Source organism: Mandrillus leucophaeus, unplaced genomic scaffold (genome assembly GCF_000951045.1).
Source record: "Mandrillus leucophaeus isolate KB7577 unplaced genomic scaffold, Mleu.le_1.0 Scaffold96, whole genome shotgun sequence".
NCBI lineage: Eukaryota > Metazoa > Chordata > Mammalia > Primates > Cercopithecidae > Mandrillus > Mandrillus leucophaeus.
The window spans coordinates 735,752-748,550 of NW_012110474.1; the positions used below are offsets into that span (position 1 = coordinate 735,752).

At 37.0% G+C, this 12,799-nt stretch overlaps 1 protein-coding gene across 1 annotated transcript in view; it reads left to right on the forward strand.

Annotated features, from left to right (window-relative positions):
• The window catches only part of HS3ST5 (heparan sulfate (glucosamine) 3-O-sulfotransferase 5), a 210,134-nt gene that overhangs the window by 79,353 nt on the left and 117,982 nt on the right, over positions 1 to 12,799 (forward strand). Inside the window, exon 2 of the mRNA XM_011970597.1 lies at positions 6,460 to 6,571. The gene's annotated coding sequence lies outside the window, so the exon portion shown is untranslated. The remainder of the gene's footprint in view (positions 1 to 6,459; positions 6,572 to 12,799) is intronic.

A 12,799-nucleotide genomic window follows, 5' to 3' on the forward strand; every position in this document is an offset into this window, starting at 1 on the left:
AACCTCCACCTCCCAGGTTCAAGCAATCCTCCTTCCTCAGCCTCTTGAGTAGCTGGGACTACAGGTGCGCACCACCATGCCCAGTTAATTTTTGTATTTCTAGTAGATACAGGCTTTCAACATGTTGGCCAGGGTGGTCTCGATCTCTTGACCTCCTTATCTGCCCGCCTCGGCCTCCCAAGGTGCTGGGATTACAGACATGAGCCACCACGCCCGGCCTGCATTTTTCTTTATGGAGATAGGTGGTATGAGAAAGGTCTTAAACCAAAATGAGAAACTTGTTCCACCTAAATGAAATAACCAAATGGGAACATTATTGTTAACCTATACTGACTTAGGTAAGTTATTTTTTAAAATGTGGTTATATTTGACAGTTTGTATTATTGCCAAAAAGAAAAAAGAAACACGTTATTCATCATATATGAACTTCTCACTTAAATGATTCATTAATCTTTTTAAAGAAGCTTTTTTGAGAGCATCTAGAATATTCCAAGCACTGGTCTAAGCTGTGGAGATTAGCAGTAAAAAGATAGACGTTGTCTTAGCCCTTACGCTGCTTACACTCTGTTGGGGTTACAGGCCAGTAAAGAGACAATGGCATCATTCTGTGACAGGGATTTTGGTTGGAGAGAACAGGGTTGTAAGGATCTAGAGAAAGGGCACCTGGAAAAAGAATTGCCAGAGAAATCTTCTTGAGGAAAGTGACATCCAAGCTGAGACTGAAGAGGAGAAATTAGCCAGGCTGATTGGGATAGTGATCTAGGCAGAGGAGCAAAGCCCAGTGTATTCAAGGCATTGAAAGCAGCTCTGGATGAATGAATGGGCCAGACAGGGTGGAGTGGGGACAGATGAAACTGGGGAGCAATTAGGACCCCAGTCGTGCAAGGTCACAATTAGGGGGAGGGGCAATTTTGGGGAGCCAGAGAGGTCTTTGAAGTGTTGGTTTGAGGTGCCTATAGGTATCCAAGGAAGATTTCCAATAGGCAGAGCCTGCATTGCCAATTAACAAAGCATTTGATTTCGTTTTTGGGCTTTTTGTTGGTTTGTTTGTTTTTGTTTTTTTTTGTTTTTTCTGAGATGGAGTCTTGCTCTGTTGCCCGGGCTGGAGTGCAGTGGTGCAATCTTGGCTCACTGCCACCTCTGCCTCCTGGGTTCAAGTGATTCTCCTTCCTCAGCCTCCTGAATAGCTGGGACTACAGGCACTCATGACCACGCCCAGGTAATTTTTATATTTTAAGTAGAGACAGGGTTTCGCCATGTTGGCCAGGCTGGTCTTGAACTCCTGACCTCAGATGATCCACCTGCCTCAGCCTCCCAAAGTGCTGGGATTACAGGCATGAGTCACCGTGTCCAGCCAGCATTTGATTTTGAAAGTTAGTAGCTAAATTTAATTAAGAGGTAGCTCAATTCCTTGAGATTCCTTGGCTAGTTTATTAGAAATTTCTTTTACTTATCTCTTATTACTAATTTATAATTCACTTAGTTCTATATCTGTAACTCCTTTTCTCAACAAATTTCAGAATTATGTGCTTAAAAATATTTTATTGATGAGTTAAGTACTCATTTTTAATTTTTTTGTACTTTTTCCAACTATAAGTTGATATAATTTAAAATGTTGTGGCCTGCCATAAGAAGTGCAGAATCGAGCATATAAAATAGATTGTAGCATTACATTAAAAGAGTGGATTCTGTGGAAGTTTAATTCCCCATGCTTGTCAAAAGTTGTTAAAACATTGCTAGCTTTTTTTGAATAGAAAATGTGGGCAGACATGTACTAATATATCAAAAAATGACACTTTGTCAAAGAAGGCTTTCATGGAAGAATGTTCTGAATAAAATGTTTTCTTTTAAAAAGAACCCGACCTGTTTAACATTCCAAAGCAAACACAAAAGAACACAGAATGCCTGAACGCACTGCCAGTCACAACAGTTAGTTTCATTTACCCTTTAATACTTTTTTTATATTCCAAAAATTGTTCCCCAAAAGAATTATCAGTTTTATTCCATGATAACCCTGGCTTGAAGTAAAATAAAAGTAGCTCTGACCCTCCTCAAAATGGGTTCTTTTCAGACTTACTAGCACTTCTAATAGTATGATGATGATATAGTTGGCTATGTCTACTGTTAGACTCAATGTAATTATATGTGAAGCAACAATTCCCTTATCTATTAGGAACACTTGCTGCGGTTAACTGCATTTCACTGTCTGACAGATGAAATACAGAATTAAAATCTCAAACTAGTTTCTCAAAGTTTTTTCTTCCCCCACGTCATTTTAAAATCTTTTAGCCTAGGGGAAGATGGTAGCTGGAAAAGAACAGGAAAACAGATGGCATTTAAAGGTCTGAGCAAGACTTACAAAGCAGATGTGCCTGTATTTTTACCTATTCTAGCTCCTCAAACAGGTCTTCTCTGCTATAATTGCTTTGCAATGGTTCCAATCCTTTGAACCTTCTGAGGGTGTCCGGAGTTAAGATAGTGTTTGATAGTTGAAATGTTAAACTGAAAATCAATAGATAATTGGCTTTGATTACTACCTAATACTGTCTAATCTAAATAGGAGGAATATTTGTGTGTGTTACTCATATTCTTTGCAGAAAACACACTGAAGCCTAGCTTTTGGGTGGGGATATCGTTCATTGGAAGAAAAGAAACAGATGGCAGTTGTGGTAATTGAGATACAGCATTGCTTAAAGGCATCCTGGAATTCCACCTAATAATACTAGTGTGAAAAGGAAAGAAATATTCTGCACAACTTACTTGATGTGTAAGCTGAGTCTGATTTTATAGCCTTATAACCTGCTCACATTAAGATGCCCCAAAGGTTGTTGGTGGTGTTGGGAGTAGAGATTGTGCAAAGTTTTGAGCTAATGTCACAGAATGGTGAGAACAATCTCCCCAACTATAGAGGTTTGTTGGAGAATAGAAAGCCCAGGTTTTAATAAAATATTAGAAAATTCTGCGTATATTAATATTTGTATAAAAGGACACTAAGATTGGGGGCAACAGATTTTAATTACTAATAGTCAAGCCAAATGTGTTACTTTTACCATTTCATTAATTTACACTATTACGGCAAGGGAGAACTATTTTGTTGTTGTTTGTGGTGATGGTGGAGGTGGGGGTTACAAGCATCTCACAATTGAGAATGCCTTCCTAGCTCTCTGAGATGGGAGCTGAAGACAGTAAGGGGTAGCATTGTGGATTTAGGCTTTGAGTCTTGCCTCTATAACTTACAAATTATACATATAAATTATGTATGCCTTAGTCTCTCCAAGCCTCACTTCATTCATCTGTAAAATGGGCTGAATACAATTTTATTAGGCATTTAGTTCAGTGCCTAATACGTATTCAGTACCTAATAAATGGTAGCAATCATCATTAATAGACAAATGTGCACAGCTTAAAAGTTTTTCCCATCAAGCACACTAAGGATTGTAGGACATTCATGGATATAGTTTTTCACTGCACCAGGAAATCCCGTCCAAATGGATACAAGAGTGTTTCAGAATATCCTCAGAATCCATAGACCAGGAAACATTGTTATATATCACTACTCACTATTTAAACTGTTTGTTTAAATACAAGTTAAAAGCAGAACTTTTCCTTGAAAACACCTTCTGGTCACATTTATTGGACTGACTCATAAGAAATTTTATCACACTGATTGTTACACACTTATAAATCATTTGCTAAAAGCAATGGTTTCTCCTAAATGTATTAAGTCCAAAATAATTTCTAAAACTTACATCGCTTTAAAGTTTAAACAATCATCTCTTTAGCTATGAACTATTATTCCTGGAAGGTTAAAGTATATATCCTACGTGCAAAGGAAATGTCAAGGACATATCAATATTTGATTTCATTACACATTAGCTATGCCAGAGACCCTGCAGTCCTACCTAATGTAAACAGCTCACTAGGAGTCCACAACAGAAACCAACAAAAGATGCAAATTGATCCTGCTATATTTTAATATTAATATTTTACAGCACTTTTTGAACTATTTTATAAATTAATTAATTTCAAAATGGATGAGGCAGTAACATTGAACTTTAGATAATTATGTTTAAATTAAATATAAGCATTTAAAATAATCATTTTAATTAAATACAAGGCACAGGCAGCTAATCATTAAAAGTGGAATTGGTAACTTGAGATTTATCATCCTGAAACCACTTGTACCACATTTCTAATGAGTTCTTTCCTCTACTTAAATGAAGGACTAAATTTATTTCCCCAATGTGGCAGCTAGTAAAAGATAACCCTTTCTCAGGTCATGGTTGTCAATTTGATGTTGAATCAGAGTAAAGAAATCTGTTTTGCTATACTTGCTTTGATCCAAAAACAGTATTTACTATTTGCTAATCCATTTCCAACTTACAGTACTTTAATTCTATGAAAACCTAACAAAAGCCCTAGTAACTGAAATAGCATTTACTACTGCAACAGAAAATAGTTATATTTTGTAAAGGAAATTGATGCTTTTTATAGAGGAGACTCCAAGGAATAAAATCTAAATAATTTTGTGATTAATTTTTTTTAAATTTCATTACAACTTTAAGAACGAGGAATAACACTCAAAACAACATCATTTTATAAATTATGGATATGTATACTCTATATTTGTAACAATATACATATATACACACATAAACAAATTTGTATGTTTTTAAAAAACCATCAGCTAGTTTTTCTAAAGCAATGTCATTATCATTTAGCATAAACTCTGACACTTAATAAATGTTTGTAAAGTAAGTGAATAAATAAGTGATAAATTTTATAGAATGTCTTTTAAAGGGCTCTCTCTTAAAATCATTTTTTGTTAGATCTTACCTTCTACTTTAACCTTCTCCACTGAAAGAGCTGATAAAGCTGAAGTGCATCTACTCACAGCTTTGAAGACTGTGTTTTTCCCTTATCTGTTGCTTTCCTGTATTCTAGAATTAGTACAAATGTTAAGAATCTAAAAGAGAGCATAACCTGTGGTGACTGAAAGAGCAATTTAAAGGCAAGGTTGCATGTTTTGTCCCTTGAACTAAATACCTGCAATTACTGATTGTCACATTTTTCTTCTGTTGTAAAAACTGAACTAATTGAAGGTATTACCCTTAGGGGACAAGCTCTACAGTATAATGAATGTTGAGTGCCCTCTCGAGTTTAGCGTTTTAATTATTTATAATTATAATGATTTCTGTTTATTTGAGAACTTTGGAAATAATTCTAGTTTATCAAACAAATTGAGAAACAGAGTAGTTGAGGCTTTATTTTGTAATGTTTCATACCGAGGTCAGCAGGCTAATGGATATGCCAAGAAGTTCTCACGAGCAAAGGAGCCAGTTTTCTGGGCATAACTGATATATGCCATGTCCTAAAATAGCTGGATGTGCTTTTTGCTACCCACTCTCTGATTTATCTGTAACTATGTGGACAATATTGGGGTTGTGAGGTGAAGAGTTGACAAGAACACAACTGGAAGAAATTGGAAATAATTTATGAAAGTATGTTAATCAGAGAGGAGACAAAATAGACTCAGTAGCTGGCTATTAGCCAAGTGTATAAATTTTTAAGACCTGTTCCTTTACTTGAAAGAGATTTTGTGTGTGTGTGTGTGTGTGTGTGTGCGCGTTTTGTACCCTAAATATATTTGCATATAATGGATCCAAGTAAAAGATGGGTTTCTAGGCCATTATGGACCAAAATAATCTTTTTGTCAACCGCAATTGGATATATATTAGTGAAATGATGTATTAGGGTTCTATAATCTGTTTAGATGTCATATACACTCTTGAAAGTAGCCTGAAATAGTAATTAAATATTACTTTTAAAAAAGAGCTTGACATTGCTCTGTTTCATTTTTCTCATCTCTTTCTTTTTTTTCATCCCACTAATACAGCACTTTAGTTTTAGAGCCAAACATGTACTCTGCAGCTAGAGAATCAGAATTACTGGTAGCTTATATTCAACTTAGGAAGACGCAGCAACTGCATAATATATCCAAATAGTAGCAAAGGTAAGAATGATTGAAATAAATAATCATATGACTATCAGCAGGTCTTGAGATATGCAATACATAACATTTTTAAGGAGAATAACTTTAACCACTCTCACCTAAAAGTCTCAGCAGCCAGATTGGAAACAAGATTCTGCTATACAAATGTTATTGAAAAGTCCATATGGGCAGCTCCCCGTTTCGTAGCCCATCTCTGATCAAGGGAAATTAACAATTACATATGCCAAGGTTAAGTTCAAATATGATTCCTGCTCTTCCCATGTAAATTGTTCAATAAAGGGACTGGAAGTACCATGAAAAAAGAAAAAGAGAAAGAAATGTTCTTATCATCCACAATATACTTCTCCTTCCAACAGCAAATCTAACCACAGCTGGGAAAGGGCAGCAAAAAGAAACAAACAAAAAGACTCATTGGAAAATCACTTTGCCTCCGTGTCCACCCCCAGGTGCTAAAGCAAGGGACAAACCAAAAGGACAGCCAGCAGGTGAGGAGAGGCCATGGAATACCCGCCAACAAGATAATCATCGCTGGAATAATAGGGACCTGTCTGAATGTAGGTATGTGTGCCGAAGATTTCTGCAAGCTCTCGCAGTCCGTTATCTGGCATTCCCTACTTTCATCCGTGTTATATACCTGCCATCTCCTCACTCACAGTCGCTCGGAAGCCCCTGGTGGCCCTCTAGCAGGAGGTCTTTCTCCTCTCTTGAGTTTCTAAAACACTGTACAAAATCACTTTAAACTGCCCCCGCTCTACCCTCAGTGTTGCCCATATTGAAACCTTCCCCGTCACTGAAATGGATTCTTTTTTCAAAACAAAAATTTTATTTATTTTCTTTTGTGTGTGTTGTTTTTTGTTTTTGTGTGTGTGTTTATTTTTGGCAAGCTGCAGTTATCATGAAACTGATTCTTATTTCCTAAACACAGAGATCCTTTGTCTTTCCTGTTCGTATTATCTGAAATATCTTTCCCAACCACTCTTTAATAGTTTTAGGTCTGTTTACTCTGGAAGGTGAAACAAAGTCAAAGTCCACCCACATCACAACAATCTTGCCGATGTCCTTATCCCCATTATTTCCCTTCTTCCAAACTTCTGTAGAACTTGTTGTATACCTCCTCTGACATTTGTTGGACAAGTTCTATCGTGCTTTTTATCCATATGTGCATATATCCTGTGTCCTTGGTGTAACAACTGTTTCTTTCTGGAAAAGACAGGATCTGTTGTGTTTTTGTATACCAGAATCTAAGAAGAGGGGAAACCAGCATGTCATGAGCTGCTGTGATGGAGTGAGGCAGCACAGGGAAGTGGCTCAGAGCATGGACTCTGGAGTTAGACTGCCTGCGTTTGAGATCCTGCTCAACCAGTTACTAGCTGGGTGATCTTGGCAAGGCTTTTTGTTAAAACTGTTAAGCCTTAATATCTTTAAAATAGGAATAATAATACTATGCATTTCATTGAGTTGTTGTGATTAAGTGAGTTGATTAGAACAATATCTGACACACATTAAACATTCAAAATTATTGCTTACTACTGTGTCAACAGTAATATCCCATCTTAATTTTCTTCATAATGCTGTAAAATATATGGCATTCTTCCCATTCTCAAAACAGGAACATTGTGTCCCTGGATAAAAATACTAAAGGAAGCAGAATCAGAACTAAAGTTTCTGATCTTAAACCCTAGGCTGTATCATTCTGAACATTGTCTCACACACATGTGCATAGTGACCAGTTGCTATTAATAACAATAAAATTTATTCCTCGCCAGCCACACACGGTGGCATGTGCCTGTAGTCCCAGCTGCTCAGGATACTGAGGCAGGAGAATGGCTTGAGCCCAGGAGTTTAAGGCCACAGTGAGCTGTGATCGCACCACTATACTTCAGTGTGGGTGACAAAGTAAGACCCTGTCTCAAGAAGAAAAAAATTAATCTTTTCTGTTCTTATAGTTTTAAACTAAAGTATGCTGAGATGTCACTGTTTTATATTAAAAAATAATCAGAAGATGAAATGTTTCCACTTAACTGTAAATACCTTTTTTTAGTGGACTAATTCAAATGGGATGGAGTCATAACTACATTTTTTGGTCTAACTCAGAGGCTGAAATGCAACTCAACAAGTATTTTATGTTCTGAGGCACTGAAGGAAAAGGAAGGAGAAAAACCAAATGGTTATTCCTACCCTAGGGTATTTTAAATCTGGGTGACTCAGTAATGAAAACACAGCAGAAACACCGAACACAATTTAACCACTCATTCCTAGGTTCACTGTGAGATTGATCCTTTTGCTGTCCCTCCCTCAGCCTGTGTAATAGTGCAGATTGGATACGTATCAGTGTCTATAAAAAAATAACATTTCGGGATTTGGTGGAATATGCCATTTAAAAGTAAGCTATACAATTTATATGAAGTAGTTTTAAAAGTATTTTACTCTATTTGAAAGTGTTTTGGAGAATTTACAAAGACCTTGGTTAAATGGAACATACCAGCCTCTCTTGGAATCACTTTATTGTCTAGAAAATCATTAAGTCTTGTTCTTGTTACTTGCAAAATTCCTTGGCTGCTGCTGTTTCTTTGTGCATCGGAAGTACTGAGCGCTGTGCTGGAATGTGGCAGATGACTGATAAATCCTTAGATTATTGGTAAATATTTTACCACCCTACTGATACATTAAGTGTACTGTGCCCCCTAGCCCAACATGGAATTCCAGAGTCACTTCATACTCAGTAGACCTAAGGAAACTACCTTTAGTGAAGATGACCAAGACTGGGGATTAGAAGGATGAGCAGTTTTGAACACTAAACCTTATTCTAGGTATTTTTACTTTATTATTTTTATTTTTTAATTTTTTAATATTTTTAGAGATGGGGTTTCGCTGTGTTACCCAGGCTGATCTTGAACTCCTGTCCTCAAGGGATCCTCCCACCTCAGCCTCCCAAGTAACTGGATTATAGGCAGGAGCCAGCATGCCTGGGTTAGGTTTTTAACTTTACACACATCATTTCATGTAATCCTCAAATAACTCTATGAAGTAGGCGTTGTTGTCCCCATTTACCAACAAGGAAGCTAAAATCCAGAGAGTTTACCTAATATATTTAAAAATCACAAAGCTGGTGAGAAAGAATTTCTGGTGCAAGTCTAATCCAAAGACGAAACCAACGACGAGCAGTCATGGGGGTGAAGTGAGTGCTAGGTTCAGCGTCCTAAGGCAGGTACTCTGCTCTGACATTGACGTCAAGTTGCCTCAGGCATATTATAGAACTTCCTCATGCTTCAGTTTTCTCATTTCACTTGATATTACTATGAAGATCAAGATATTTTATTTGTGAAATAGCTTTGAAATGATCAGAAGTGCTATAAATATTAATTATAGTTGGGTTTGGTAAATACAAACATTGAAACAAAACATCCCCGAAGGATTTGAAAACCCTGGCAGGTGATGGGGAGGAAGTGGAAGTAATAACATGAAACAAAGACGAAAGATGTAGAAACTCCATGCTCATGCAGATACTCTGGGAGCAAATCTAGACAAGATTGCCCCTAGTGACCTAGCACTGATGCTGACCCAATGCTATACAGTTCTCAGTTACTAAGTTGGCAGTTGCCCTTATATATTAGATCATATTTTAAAATGTAGGTATAATGGCCATGATCGCTAAACCAAGGACTGGACATAGGACAAAACATTAAACATCAGAACTGTTCCATATGGAGCCCTGTACCTTGTATAAGGAACAGTTGTATGGCAAGCTCTTCATTTGGAGCATTAAGAGTAATGCTATCCATTCATACGTCGTTTTAAAAGTACATTGCACCTCCCAGCATCCCTGAAACACCCCAGGAACCTCAATGGGATACAGGCTGGTGCTTCTTGGAACAATCTCTTTAACAGTTTTTCAGAGGAATTAATGACACTTCAAGTTACGGCTGATGACTGGTTTTGACCTTGTAGATGTTGAAGGGAAGTAAATGTATTTGATGAGTTATTAAGCACATGCTTCAGTTATTATGATAGTAAAAACAGCTCAGTCTTATAAAACTGTGAGGCGCTTTCTGTTTCTTAGCACTTAATTGCATTCCTACCGAGTTTAGATAATGTCATTAATCTCAGCATGCGACATAGTATATTTATTTAGATTTAAGAAAATTACCCAAATTTCTTTCTGTTCTTTTGTTTACACTTATATAAGCTTATTTCAGAATTACTTACTCGATTTTTTAAGAATTGTATTTTAACTCAGATGAGAACAGGCAACTTAACCAATACTTTAGATGACATTCTAGAAGTCAAAAAGAAGTTAAGAAACCAGTTTTAGATGTCCTTTGTCAAAGCCTGCCTAGAGGAGGCCTCTGCTTCCAAGATATACTGCTGAGATGGACAATCTATGATCCATTGCTCAATTTCATCTGGCCAATTTCAACTGTCAAGTATTTCTAAAAATATAGGCCTATGACAATAACACATTGGACTTTGTTCATAGCCTTCTTAGTATTTGCAGTTTATCATTATTGTTAATTATTAAGCATTTTGATGGCAGAATGGATTGCAAGAATAATGATCACAGTCACACAGCAACAAATGGCTAATTTAGGGGTATAGTCCTCAGTTTCAAAGGTATTTTGTAAACTGTAAGTCACTATACAAATATTATTTATAGGAATAATTTTTATAATACCAAATTATGTTTTTCTGCAAGATAGTGAAACATAATAGAGAAAAAAATCCTACATATCTTACTTTAAAAGTATTCATGAGCATGTGTTCTTCTACATATAACAGGATGACTGTGAGAAGACTCATGAGAATTATAATAATATCTGCTCTTAATAAAGTACCTGCTGTATGCCTGACACTTTCAAATGGATCATTCTTAGTCCTCAGAACATTACTGCAAGGAGATTTTGTGATCTTCTTATACAGCTGAGAAAACTGCAGCTAAGATAGGTTCATAAGTAGATTAGTAAACAAATAAGTCGTAGAACCACAATTCAAACCCAGATCTTTTAGACCCCATGCTCTTCAACTATAAAAGAAGCTAGGAGGTAAGGAGTGAAAAAGAAAAACTCTCAAATAGAAGCAATGATTGACAGATAAATTAATTAATTAATTAATATTAGCTACCATTTATTAACAGGCCAGGTACTGGGTTAGGTGCCTTAGGGACCTTAAATTCATTATCCTAGTAAACAGCTCAAAATAATTCATTCATCTCAGATTTTATAAATAAATTAGAAATTAATATTCTTATTTGCCTTATGAGATGTTTAACATTCAAAGACATTGAGTAACTGACACAAAATGGCACACCTGGTGAAGAGCAGATCTAAGTTACCAATTCAGGTCTTGTCAAGTTCTAAAAATCCATATTCTTTCTATTAAATAATATTACATGCTAAAATATGTGTCTTATTTATACAATAAAGACTCTGGACTACTGTGTACTTACCTTTTTTTCTTTTAACTTTTTCTTGGGATGATTTCAGTTGTATTTGAAACTTACCGAGCTTTATGATATTAAGGAACTTTCAGATAGTTAGTATTGGTTTGACGAATATGGACTGGTTTGTGTTTATTCTAATGCTTCCCATGATTTCCGAGACAGATTTTTACATTATAAATCTCATGTGTTCAATTTGTATTTCATAGTCTACAATTTCACTAAGAACTTTTAAAATGAAAGAGAATGTATTAAACTCAGGAAAACTGCCTCACATATGTAAATTGTTGCTCTGAAATACCACAAGTCACAAATACAACTGAATAGCTTTCATTCTAATCATATAAGAAGCCTAGAACAGCATTTTTTGCTTTTTGGTTTTTTTTTTTTTGAGATGGAGTCTCCCTGGTCGCCCAGGCTGGAGTGCAGTGGCGTGATCTCGGCTCACTGCAAGCTCCGCCTCCCGGGCTCAGGCCATTCTCCTGCCTCAGCCTCCCGAGTAACTGGGACTACAGGCGCCCGCCACCACACCCAGCTAATTTTTTGTATTTTCAGTAGAGACGGGTTTCACCATGTTAGCCAGGATGGTCTCGACCTCCTGACCTCGTGATCCACCCGCCTCGGCCTCCCAAAATGCTGGGATTACAGGCATGAGCCACCGCGCCCGGCCTTAGAACAACGTTTTGCAGTCATTCACTAAACAAGTGTCCATTGACAGCCAACTATTTTTATAGTGTTGTGCTGGGGACATTGGCCCATAGTAATTCAAAACCCCCTGCCCTCAAAGAACTTTACAAATTCATCAAGGAGAAAAGGCAGGGTAACCATTAAATAACAAAAGCCAAAGTTACATAATATTGCAACGGTGAAATAAAGCACGCTTTTAAAAAAAAAAGTGCTCCAACTTCATGGCTGGAGGTGCTGACTATGGGTTGAAGTGGTCAGAACGACTCCAGAAAGGAAGGTAACTGAATCAGCAGAGAGGATGGACAGCACTGGTCAGGCAGGTGCAGCTGGTGCAGGTGGCCAGGAAGCAAATGCACTTATTGTTCTGAAGGTTTGTGCAGGGGAACTGGAGAAGACTGGAAAAGGAAGTGAGGCCAGACAGCCAAAGGCTTTGATTTTAGCTAAAGACTCTGGCCTGTGGCCTCCAAGTGATAGGGAGTCGTTGGACACTTCTGAGCAGGGGACTGACATCATTAAAGTAGTCCTTTAAAAAAGATTAATCTGGCAGGACTAGGCAGGATGGATTAGTGGAAGAAGAACAGGACCAAAGAAACTACTGCAATAATTCAGGTATAAGGTGATGAGGTTTTGGGCAGAAGTGACAATAGGAACAGAAGGAAAGAAAT